Here is an 11573-nt window from a genome sequence, read left to right as displayed (position 1 = left end):
ATTGATGCCACCAGGATTATTGCAGGAGTCTTCTAACTCAGGGATCAGAAAACTATTGTCTGCTGGCTAAACTATTTGTTCATATTATTGGTACTTTTTTATTTGGATAAATTTGTAGTATACAAGTATAATTTTGTTGCATGGATAGATTGCGTAGTGGGGAAGTCAGGGCTTTTAGGGTATCTATCACCTGAATAATCCATTGTAGCCACTGAGTAATTCTCATCATCCACCCCCCACCCTTCCGAATCTCCACCGCTTGTCATTCCACCCTCTACATCCCTATGTACACGTTATTTAGCTTCCACTTATCCATGAGAACATGTGGTATTTATCTTCCTGTGCCTGGCTTATTTCACTTAACCTAATGTCTTCCAGGCTCATCTACGTTGCCATGAATAACAGAATTTCATTGTTTATCATGACTGAACAGTATTCCATTGTGTCTGTATACCAGATTTTCTTTATAGAGTCATTCACTGATGGACACTTAGGTTGATTCCATATATTTGCTATTGTGAACAGTGCTGTGATAAACATAGGAGTCATTTGTACATTTTTATATGGCTTGTCTATTGATATGTAGGCACTATATATATGTGTGTGTGTGTATATATATATATACACACACACTTTGTCTACTGTATATGTTGCAACTTTCATCTCCTAAACTTTAGCTTACTTTTTTACATTGTTTATAGTGTTATTGGTATGTAATTTTTCACATTTTTTAGTACTAGCTTACTAAATTTTAAGCTCTCTGAGGGCATGAGCCTTGCCTCCTATAACATTTTTTAAATTAATAAACTTTATTTATTTATTTTTTTGAGACAGAGTCTCACTGTGTTGCCCTGGCTAGAGTGCCGTGGCGTCAGCCTAGCTCACAGCAACCTCAAATTCCTGGGCTCAAGTGACCCTCCCGCCTCAGCCTCCCGAGTAGCTGGGACTACAGGCATGAGCCTGTAATCCTAGCACTCTGGGAGGCTGAGGCGGGTGGATCCTTTGAACTCAGGAGTTCGAGACCAGCCTGAGCAAGAGCGAGACCCCGTCTCTACTAAAAATAGAAAGAAATTGGCCAAACAACTAAAAATAGAAAAAATTAGCCATGGTGGTGCGTGCCTGTAGTCCCAGCTACTCAGGAGGCTGAGGCAGAAGGATCGCTTCAGCCCAGGAGTTTGAGGTTGCTGTGAGCTAGGCTGACACCACTGCACTCTAGCCAGGGCAACACGGTGAGAGTCTGTCTCAAAAAAAAAAACAAAAAACAGTTTTAGATTGAGAGCAAAACTGAGCAGAAGGCACAGAGAGTTCCATATAGTCCCTGTTCCCACACATTCACAACCTCCCCCATTAGATATTCTGTGCCAGAGTGGTATGTTCGTTACGATTAGTGAACCTACATTAACATATCATTATCACCTAAAATCCATACTTTATACATTAAAGCTCATTCTTGGTATTGTACATTCTAGGGATTCGGACAAATGTATAATGACATGTATCTACCCTTATAGTATCATAGAGAGTAGTTTCCCTGCCCTAAAAACCCTCTGTGCCTTACCTGTTCATTCCTCCTTCCCTTCAACTTCTGGCAACCACTGATCTTTTTACTGTCTCCGTAGTTTTACCTTTTCCAGAATGTGATACAGTTGGAATCATACAGTATACAGTTTTTTCAGATTGGCTTCTTTCACTTAGTAGTATACACTCAAGGTTTGTCTTAGTCCGTTAGTGCCCCTATAACAAAATACCTGAAAACTGGGTGATTTATGAAGAACGATTTATTTTTTCACACTTCTGGAGGCTGGGAAGTCCAAGATCAGGGCACGTGGCTGTTCAAGACAACCTTTGAAATCGAGGTGGAGGGACCTGTGCCTCCACAGCTCTTGCCTTCTGTGCACCTGCTGAGTTGTACCATGTGGGTGCTGCCAGGGCTCACCACTTGTGCCAGCCAGAGCTGCAGCTCAAGCCACGCCTGTGTGTGCCTGTGAGGTAGCCCTGGGCCATGAGTGCCAAGGTTCCAAGGCACCCTGGGCCTCTCCCTCAAAGTGTTCTAGCCTCAAGGCCATAACACTCTGGGCCTGTGATGGTCCTGGCAGCTTCAAAGATCTCCAAAATGCCTTTGGGGTCATTCTCCCTTCATCTTGGTGAATAGTACCTGGCTCCCTTCTATCCACATTAATCTCCTTATCCCATAGTCACTTGGCCACGCCTTTGTTTTTCTCTCCTAAACATGCTTTTTATTCCTAACATGGCTAGCCTGAGAATTTTCCAAATATTTCCATTCTACTTCTCTCTCTTTTTTTTTTTTTAAGAGACAGGGTCTCGCTCTGTCACCCAGGTTGGAGTGCAGTAGTATAATCATAGCTCACTGCAGCCTCCAACTCTTAGGCTCATATACCCTCCTGAGTAGCTGGGACTATAGGCACGTGCCACCATGCCTAGCTTTTTTTTTTTTTTTTTTGGTAGAGATGAGGCTGTTTTTCTTTCCTTCAATGATCAAGAGCAGGTAGAGATGAGGTCTTACTATGTTGCCCAGGCTGGTCTTGAACTCCTGGCCCCAAGTGACTCTCCCACCTCAGCCTCCAAAAGTGCTGGGATTAGAAGTGTGAACCACTGTGCCTGGCCTACTTCTCTTTTGATTATAAATTCTATCTTTAAATTGTTTCTTTCTTCTCCCATTTTACTATAAGTAGTTAAGAGAAGCCATGTAGCTCCTTTGACATTTTGCTGCTTAGGTTGGGTGTGGTGGCTCACACCTGTAATCCCTGTACTTTGGGAGGCTGAGGCAGGAAGATCGCTTGAGGCCAGGAGTTAGACACTAGCCTGGGCAACATGGCGAATTTCCATCTCTACAAAATAATAATAATACAAAAACTAGCCAGGCATGGTGGCCCACGCCTGTAGTCCCAGCTACTCAGAAGGGTGAGGCAGGAGGATCACTTAAACCCAGGAGTTTGAGGCTGCAGTGAGCTATGACTGGGCCACTTCATTCCAGCCTGTGTGACAGAATGAAACCCTGTCTCAGATAGATAGATAGATAGATAGATAGATAGTTTTGCCGCATAGAGATTTCTTCCACCAAATATCCTAGTTTATCACTCTTAAGTTCTGCCTTCCACAAAGTTCTAGGACATGGAGATAATTCAGCCAAGTTCTTTGCCACTTTATAACCAGGATGGCCTTTCCTCTAGTTTCCAATACCTTGTTCTTCATTTCCATCTGAGACCTTATCAGAATAGTCATTACCGTCCATATTTCTACCAGCAACCCGGGTCATGACCACAAAGATAATCTCTAAGAAGATTGAGGCTTTCCGACAGCTCTCTTCTTCGTCTGAGCCCTCACCAGAATCACTCTTAATGCTCCATTCATGTCAATTTAGGCTTTTTCCAGCATTCGCTTCAAAACCGTTCCAGCCTCTACCCATTACCGAAGCCACTTCTGCATTTTTGGGTATTCGTTATAGCAACACTCCACTCCTCTGGCACCAATTTCTTAGTCTATTATGTGCTGCTGCAACAGAATAGCACAGACTGGGTAATTCATAAAGAACAGAAATTTATTTTTCATAGTTCTGGAGGCTGGATAGTCCAACATCAAGGTGCTGGCAGGTTTGGTTGTCTGGTAAGGGCTGCTCCTCTCTTTGGAGATGGTGCCTTGATGCAACATCCTTCGAGGTGAGGGGTGCACTGTGTCCTCACAAGGTGCAAAGTGAAAGGACAAGAGAGCTGAATGCAGCATGAAACCTCTTTTATAAACACCTTAATCCCATTCATGGCCTAATCACCTTTTAAAGACCCCACATTTTAATATCACATTGGCAACACCTGAATTTTGGAGGGGACACGTTCAAACCATAGCACGGTTCCTCCATGTCTTTTCATGGCTCGATAGCTCATTTCTTTTTAGTGCTGAATAATAGTTCGTTATCCGGATATACTAGTTTATCCATTCACCCTCTGAGGGACCTCTTGGTTGCTTGCAAGTTTTAGTAATTATGAGTAAAGCTGCTATAATCCGTGTGTAGCTTTTTGTGTGGACATAAGTGTTCAGTTTATCTGGGTAAATACCAAGGTGTGTGATTGCTGGACCAAATGGTAAGAGTGTATTTAGTTTTGTAAGAAACCACCAAACTGTCTTTCAAAGTAGCTGTTCCATTTTCCACTCCCAACAGCAATGAATGCGAGTTCCTCTTGCTCCACATCCTCACCAGCATTTGGTGTTGTCAGTGTTTTGCATTTTGGCCCTTCTAATAGATGTGCAGCGGTAACTCATTGTTTAATTTGCAATTCCCTAATGGCACATGCTTGCAAGGCAGGTCTATTGGCAAGAAATTCCCTCAGTTTTTGTTTGTCAGAGAATGTCTTTATTTCACCCTTCACCTTTGAAGGATAATTTCTCAGGGTACAGAATTGTAGGTTGATGAAGTTTTCTTCTCTCTACACTAAATATTTCACCCTACTCTCCTCTTCTTTTGATGATTTCTCAGAAGTTGGGTGTAATTCTCATCTTGGCTTCTCCATAGGGAATCCGTTTTCTTTCTCTGCCTTTTCTTCGGGGTCTTTTTCTTTATCTTTGGTTTTCTGTAATTTGAATATCATACGTCGACGTGTAGTTTTTTTGACATTTATACTGCTCAGTGTTCTCTGAGCTTCCTGATCTGTGGTTTGGTGCGTGACGTTAATTTGGGGAAATTCTTGGCTTTAATTGCTTTAAATATTGCTTCTATTCCTTTCTTTTGTCTCCCTCTGGTATTCCCATTACAGGTATGTTACACTTTCGTAGTTGTCCCACAGTTCTTGGATATTCTGTTGTGTTTTTTTTTTTTTCTTTTTTGTTTTGGAATTTTTTTACTGTTATATCTCAAGTTCAGAGATTCTTTTCCCAGCCGTGTCCAGTCTCTTGGTGAACCCGCCAAAGCCATTCTGCAAAAGTGTCTTTAATCTCTAGCATTTCTTTTTTATTGTGCCTTAGAATTTCCATTTTTTTGCTTACATTATCCATCTGTTCTTGCATGTTACCAGTTTTTCCATGAAAGCCCTTAGCGTATTAATTGTAGTTGTTTTAAATTCCTGTTTTAATTCCAACGTTCCTGCCATATCTGACTTGCATTTTGATGCTTGTTCTGCTTCTTCAAACTGTGTTTTTTGCCTTTTAGTATGACTTGTCATTTTTGTCGAAAGGTGGACATCCTGTACTGGGTAAAAGCACTCGCTGTAAATAGGCCTTTCGTGTCTGTCGTCCTGTGAGCGGGTCTCAGTCACTTAGTGGATTTCGTGAGCCTGTTTCTCTGGACTGTGAACGTTACGAGTATTTCTCAGTCCCCTGCCCCCTTAAGCGGGACAGAGTGTCTAGAAGGAGCTAGAGTTGGGTATTTTCTTTCCCCCAGCAGGTTGGGCTGTGGTCAAGGGTTCCTCTCGAGGGCAGATCTTGTTAAGAGGAAAAGAATGCATTGGTGTACTTCAAAATGGTTACTTTTGCCCACGCTGCTGCAAGCTCAAGATTTTTCTCTGATGTTCACTGTGAGGACCTGAAGGTAAAACTCACAAAAGTGCGGGGCCCTGCTTGCACTGGGTCCTGTGGAGTTTTTATCTCTCAGACTTGTCCACACTGAGCCCCCAGCACTTGTTCAATTACAGGTCAGGTTTTCCTTTGCTGGCACGTGGTCCGTGGAGGTTTCTGCTCCAGGCAGTTTCGATTCTCTGCACTTGCTTGTCAGTCTCTTTAATTTTGGTGGCAGGATTTTGCCCTGTGACCCCATTCCTCTGACAGATCTAAGAAGAGTTATTGATTTTTCAGTTTGTTCGGCTTTTTACCTGTTTGGATGGAGTGGAAACTTCTGAGCTCCTTTGATCTGGTGTGTAATTTTTAGATATATAGTTGATTGGATTTTGGAAATGTGGGGACACAATAGTCTTGGGGAAGAATTAATCCAACTCTGGAGATGCTGAAGAGGACATCACTTCTGATGGAAGACGATAGGGGCTTTAGAAGGAGGGAGGCAGATTCCACCTAGGTGTCTGACACTTGCATAGGTGGGGCTATACAGACTTTTTTTTTTTTTTTTTACGTAAGGGACAGGAGATTTAGGTATTTACATTTTTCCAAGAAAAGGATTTCATTATGGGTCACTGATTCTTCAGTTAAAGCTTATGATACGAGGGGTTCATATTACTGAAATCTGGGACTTTTTATAAGTGTTGGCAGTGTGTCATTTTAACTATGCTGTTACCGGTTGCTTATTGAATTGTTACTGATTGTCTCAAATTTTGGGGCTAACTTATCAATTTGGGTGAGTTTTCCTATTTGGAAAGAGATTTGAGGCTGACCTGTGACCTGGAGCTGCTCTCCAGGGCAATATTTCTCACGAGAATGAGTGACAAGCCCTGTTTTATAGTTCCATTCCAAGTTGGGACCTCCAAATGGAGATGCTGATGGAACCCTACCAGTTTCATGGAAGGTGGCCCAAGCTTCAGCTCTAGAAGAAGGAAGGCTGATTCTACCTTGCAGGGCATTTGCTCAGGAGATAAGTTGCCCATTATCTAAGTCTCAAGTCTGATGAGGCTATAGCCCAACTTGCATAATCTACTTACCACTGTTCTCCTCTGAGGGGCAAGTCCCCCCACACACATGCGGGGGACATTTGGCAACATCCGGCAACGTTCTTTGTTGTCACAACTTGTGGGTGGTGCTATTAGCGTCTGGATGCTGTTTCACATCCTACAATGTATGGGACAGCCCCTTACAACAGAGAATTATCTGGGCCAAAATATCAATAGTGCTGAGGTTGAGAAACCCTTTTCAACAGTATATACCTACAGGTGGAATTGCTGGGGCACAGCCACATGTATGTTTAACCTTCCTAGATAACACTAAAATGTCGTCCCATGTAGTCGTGTTGATTTCCACTGTCACCAGCAATGAGTGTTCGAGTTGTTCCAGTTGCTAGTCCTTGGTGTAGCCAATACCAATGTGGTGGTTTGTATTTTGCATTTCTTTGATGATTACTGAAGTTAAACACCTATTTATATGCTTCATTGGCTATTTAGATTTTCTCTTCTGGAAAGTGCTTGTTTAAATTTTTGGTCATTTATTTTTCTTACTGTATGATCTGCTTTTTCTTAGTGATTTGTAGGAATTCTTAGCTCTCCACATAATTTTTTGTAGGTTATATTTAATACATATTATACATATTGTCTCCCACTCTGTGGCTTGTTCATTTGGTCTCTTTATAGTATACTTAATATTTTCCTTTTTTTTTTTTCCTGAGTCAGGATCTCTGTCACCCAAATTGGAGGGCAGTGGTGCAATCAAAGCTCACTGCAGCCTTGAACTCCCAGACTCAGACAATCCTCCTGGCTGAGCCTCCCAAGTAGTGGGGACTATAGGTATGTGCCACCATACCTAGTCCACTAAAAAAAAAAAATTTTTTTTTTTCAGAGACAGGGTCTTGCTATGTTGCTCAGGCTGGTCTCAAACTCCTGGCCTCAAGTGATCTTCCTGTCTTGGCCTCCCAAAGTGCCATGCTGGGATTACAGGTGTGAGCCACTGTACCCTGCATGTCCTTAATCTTGATACAATCTTACCAATCTATTTCTTTATAGTTAATATTTTTTTGTGTTTTTCTTAGAAAATCCTTCCCCATTCTAAAAACACGAAGATATTGTCTTATATTATCTTCTAAAAGTAATATAATTTTGCCTTTCACATTCAGGCATTTTGGATTTTGACCCTTTCTACTTCAATTTCTATTTTATCAATTTATCCTCCAATCTTCTTTTGCTTCTATTTCCTCTGGGCTTGCTGTTCTTTTTCTAAAATTCTTAATATGGAAGCATACAGATATTAAACATAGTAAAAAATAAAGGTAACTTCTCTACAGAGGAACAAGATAAACTATGGAAGCCAGAAGAAAATGAAATGGCTTTTTTTTTTAAGTGCTGAAAGGAAAACAAATGTGTCAACCTAGAATTCTGTTCTCAAAGAAGGGAAGCCAGTTAAAGTCTGGTGAACTCCCTGAGTTGAGGAGCTGGACCTGAGAGCCCAGGGAGACCAAAGTAGTTCGAGTTCTCAGGACAGAGTGCTCTTGAGTGGGGATATATGTGATGTTGTAGAATATCACTTGAAGATAGAGTGTGGTAAGTTAAAATGGATACTATCGCTAACAGTAATATAGCAAACCACGGAGTCATAGATAATAAGCCAACAAGGGAGATAAAATGAATCTAAAAAATATTTAGTTAATCCAAAAGGAGGCTTTTATAAAAGGATGAAAAAGAGAACAAAGAATAAAAATGGAGCAAATACCAAGATGAGAGATTGAAACCCAACCATGTTAACAGTCATATTAAATGTGAATGGTCTTCACGTGATTTTATATGATTGCACAGAGGCAGGAGAATGATACAGAAGAATACATACTAGGCCATTTATATTCATTACTTTGGGATATGGAAGCAGGGGAATTAGCTGTCTCTATATATTTATATTTGATTCGTTACAACATGCATTTCTTACACCTTTCAAACAAATTGAAAAAATGAAAATCTATAATCAGAGAAATTGAATTCCCTCATCTCCAGCCCAGTACAGCATACCCAGGCAGCTATTCCTGCTTACCCTTTCTTCTCCCATCCCTAGAACAGCAACGGCTTAGCCTCTGGTGAAATGGAGAAAATTGATAGATAAAATTCATTGCTGTGTATAGTCTAATTTGGTGAGGGGGGGGGTGGGATGGGGAGGTGGGGGAGAGGTTTGTGTTTAATGTCACTCATCAGCTTCACTTGTTTTGATGTCATTGTCTGTGATATCCTGCATCTTCTCTTATCTCCTGCAGTGGAGACTGCTAGTTATCTACCAATATCTGTTCTGTCCTCCTAAAGTAACAGAACCCTGAATTTTTAGCTAGGGAACATTGCCCTCCCAGAATAAAAACTCTATTTCCCAGCCTTCTTTGTAGATAGTATCGGTTGCATGACTAAGATCTGTTTAGTGGCGTATGAGCAGAAGTGACTTGTGCCCCTTCTGAATTGTGCCCTTCAAAGAAAGGGCTTTCTATCCACTTCCTTTTTCCCTTATACTGCTGGCTGAAATACAGATGTGGTGTTGGCCATCTTGAACCGTACAGATGGGACGAACCACCCTAGAGATGGTAGAGCAGTAATTTAGAAGGAATCTAGTTTTCTGACTCCTTTGGAGCCACTTGACTAGTTTTATGAGAAATAATTCTCAGTGATTTTTAAGGCACTTTTTTTCCTTTAAGAATCGTCGGTGATTTTTAAGGCACTTTTTTTTTCTTTAAGAGACCAAGTCTGGCTCTATTCCCCAGGCTGGAGTGCAGTGGCATGATCATAGCTCACTGCAGCCTTGAACTCCTGGGCTCAAGTGATCCTCCTGCCTTAGCCTTCTGAGTTACTGGGATTACAGGTGAGAGCTACCACCCCAGCTTTTAAGGCACTTTGGTTTTGGGATCTCTAGTCCAGCAATTTTATCCACGTCCTAATTAGTATACTTTCATACATTTTTTAGTTATCCTTTTGTAATTTGTTAAAATTGGAATGTTCTCCTTCCTTAGTTATTTTAAAGTAGTTTTCATGTTATCTTGATGTTAGAAGATGATAGCTATAAGAGTTTTATTTTCTCTCTTACCAGGGAAGAAAAGAAAAAAAAAACTAGAATAAACAAATCTAAGATTTTATCTTTGGGAAAATAAACAAGTGGTTTGTTACCACTGTGGTTATACTAATCAGTACAAAAGAGAAACCAATTCTTGGAAACCTCTAAAAGTAGATTCGGAAATTTTATTTATTTATTGTTTTTTTTTTTAGAAACCATAAATTTATTGGGAATGAAAACATATTTTTTCCCCCACCATTTTAAAATACAATCAGACCTTGGTATTTGAGGGGGATTGGCTCCAGGACACACGCACTGCCGCATACCAAAATACACCATACTCAAATCCCATAGTTGGCCCTATGGAACTATGTAGGAAAAGTCAGCCATCAGAATATGTAAGTTTCACCTCTTTCAAATGCTGTATTATTATTATTATTTTTTTAGAGGCAGGGTCTCACTCCGTCACCTAGGCTGGAGTAAAGTGGTGAGATCGTAGCTTGCTATAGCATGGAACTCCTGCGCTCAAGCAATCCTCCTGCCTCAGTCTCAGAGTAGAATACTGTAATTTTGATCCAAGTTTGGTTGGAAAAAAATCTACATAACCAAGCGTAGTGGCCTATGCGTACAGTCCCAGCTACTCCAGAAGTGGAAGTGAGAGGACTGCCTGAGGCCAGGAGTTCAAGGCTGTAGTGAGCCACAATGATTGCACCTGTGCATAGCCACTGCACTCCAGCCTAGGCAACATGAAACCCTCATCTCTAAAAAATAAATAAGAATTTTAAAATCTTCATGTAAGTGGACCTGTGCAGTTCAGATCCTTATTGTTCAAGGGTCAAGTATAGTGTATTTTTTCACTGCTGATCTAAAATGCAAATTTATACAGAAATTGTAAATAATTATAGTAATAGATAAAAAACTGAGTCAAACACTTGAAAATACTGTTTAAAGGGCAATTTGGAAGAAAAAAATATATTACCAAAATGAGTTAAGAAGAAAAACATCCCAAAAAGATTATCCTTAAAAGGTTCTATACTCAGAAGATTCATAAATGAATCATTTTTATGGAGATGATTTCTACTGTTTATAATTCTCTCTAGAACAAACTACAGGGTAGGAATCTATGTAGTTGAATGTGCGAAGAACTCAAATCCCTTATATCCAAACCTGATGCAGGAAACCTGATGCAAAACCTGTTTCTGTTTGTAGAAACAAAAGAATAGAATAGGATTCCTTTTATCCCCCCTCTCAAAAAGAGCATGAACTAAATCTAACAGTATATTTTAAAAATTCTCACTGGATGTGCCCAATAATGCAAAATTGATTGATACAGAATTTACTATTTGGACATATTAATAAGTAACTAAAATGATCATTTTGATTTATTATTTTTAGAGAAGGGGTCTTGCTCTGTTGCCCAGGCTGAAGTGCAGTGGCATGATCATAGCTCACTGTAGCCTGAAATTCCTGGGCTCAAGAGAGTCTCTGGACTCAGCCTCCTGAGTAGCTGAGCCTACAATTAATAGATTTTTATAAAATCACATGAAGACATTCATTGCCCATTGCCCCCACAATACAGGACACCATAAAGAATGTCTATTTTAGACAGACATCATGCTTGTTTGTTCAAACTTATAGGCAATTCCATTAATGTTGCAAAACAAGAATTCTAATTTATTAACACTATTATGTAATACAAGTATTCCCAAAGTTTTTCATAATTTCAAAGGTATAAATGGTCAAGCATACAAAAAGCATCATTTTAAACTTATTTCTTTTACCTTCACTTAACTTTGTAAATTTTGAATAAATTTTAATGTTAAATGATGTAAAATCACACAAAAGGAGTAGGTTGATAAGCTGGCCACAATAAATAGAATCTTCAGAAAAACACTGACATTTAATTATATCTATGGAAATAAACGAAGACTACCCAAACAAGAACAAGTGAAGGCTAT

This window comes from Propithecus coquereli, unplaced genomic scaffold (assembly GCF_000956105.1).
Source record: "Propithecus coquereli isolate 6110/MARCELLA unplaced genomic scaffold, Pcoq_1.0 Scaffold137, whole genome shotgun sequence".
NCBI lineage: Eukaryota > Metazoa > Chordata > Mammalia > Primates > Indriidae > Propithecus > Propithecus coquereli.
This window is presented reverse-complemented; position numbering follows the sequence as displayed.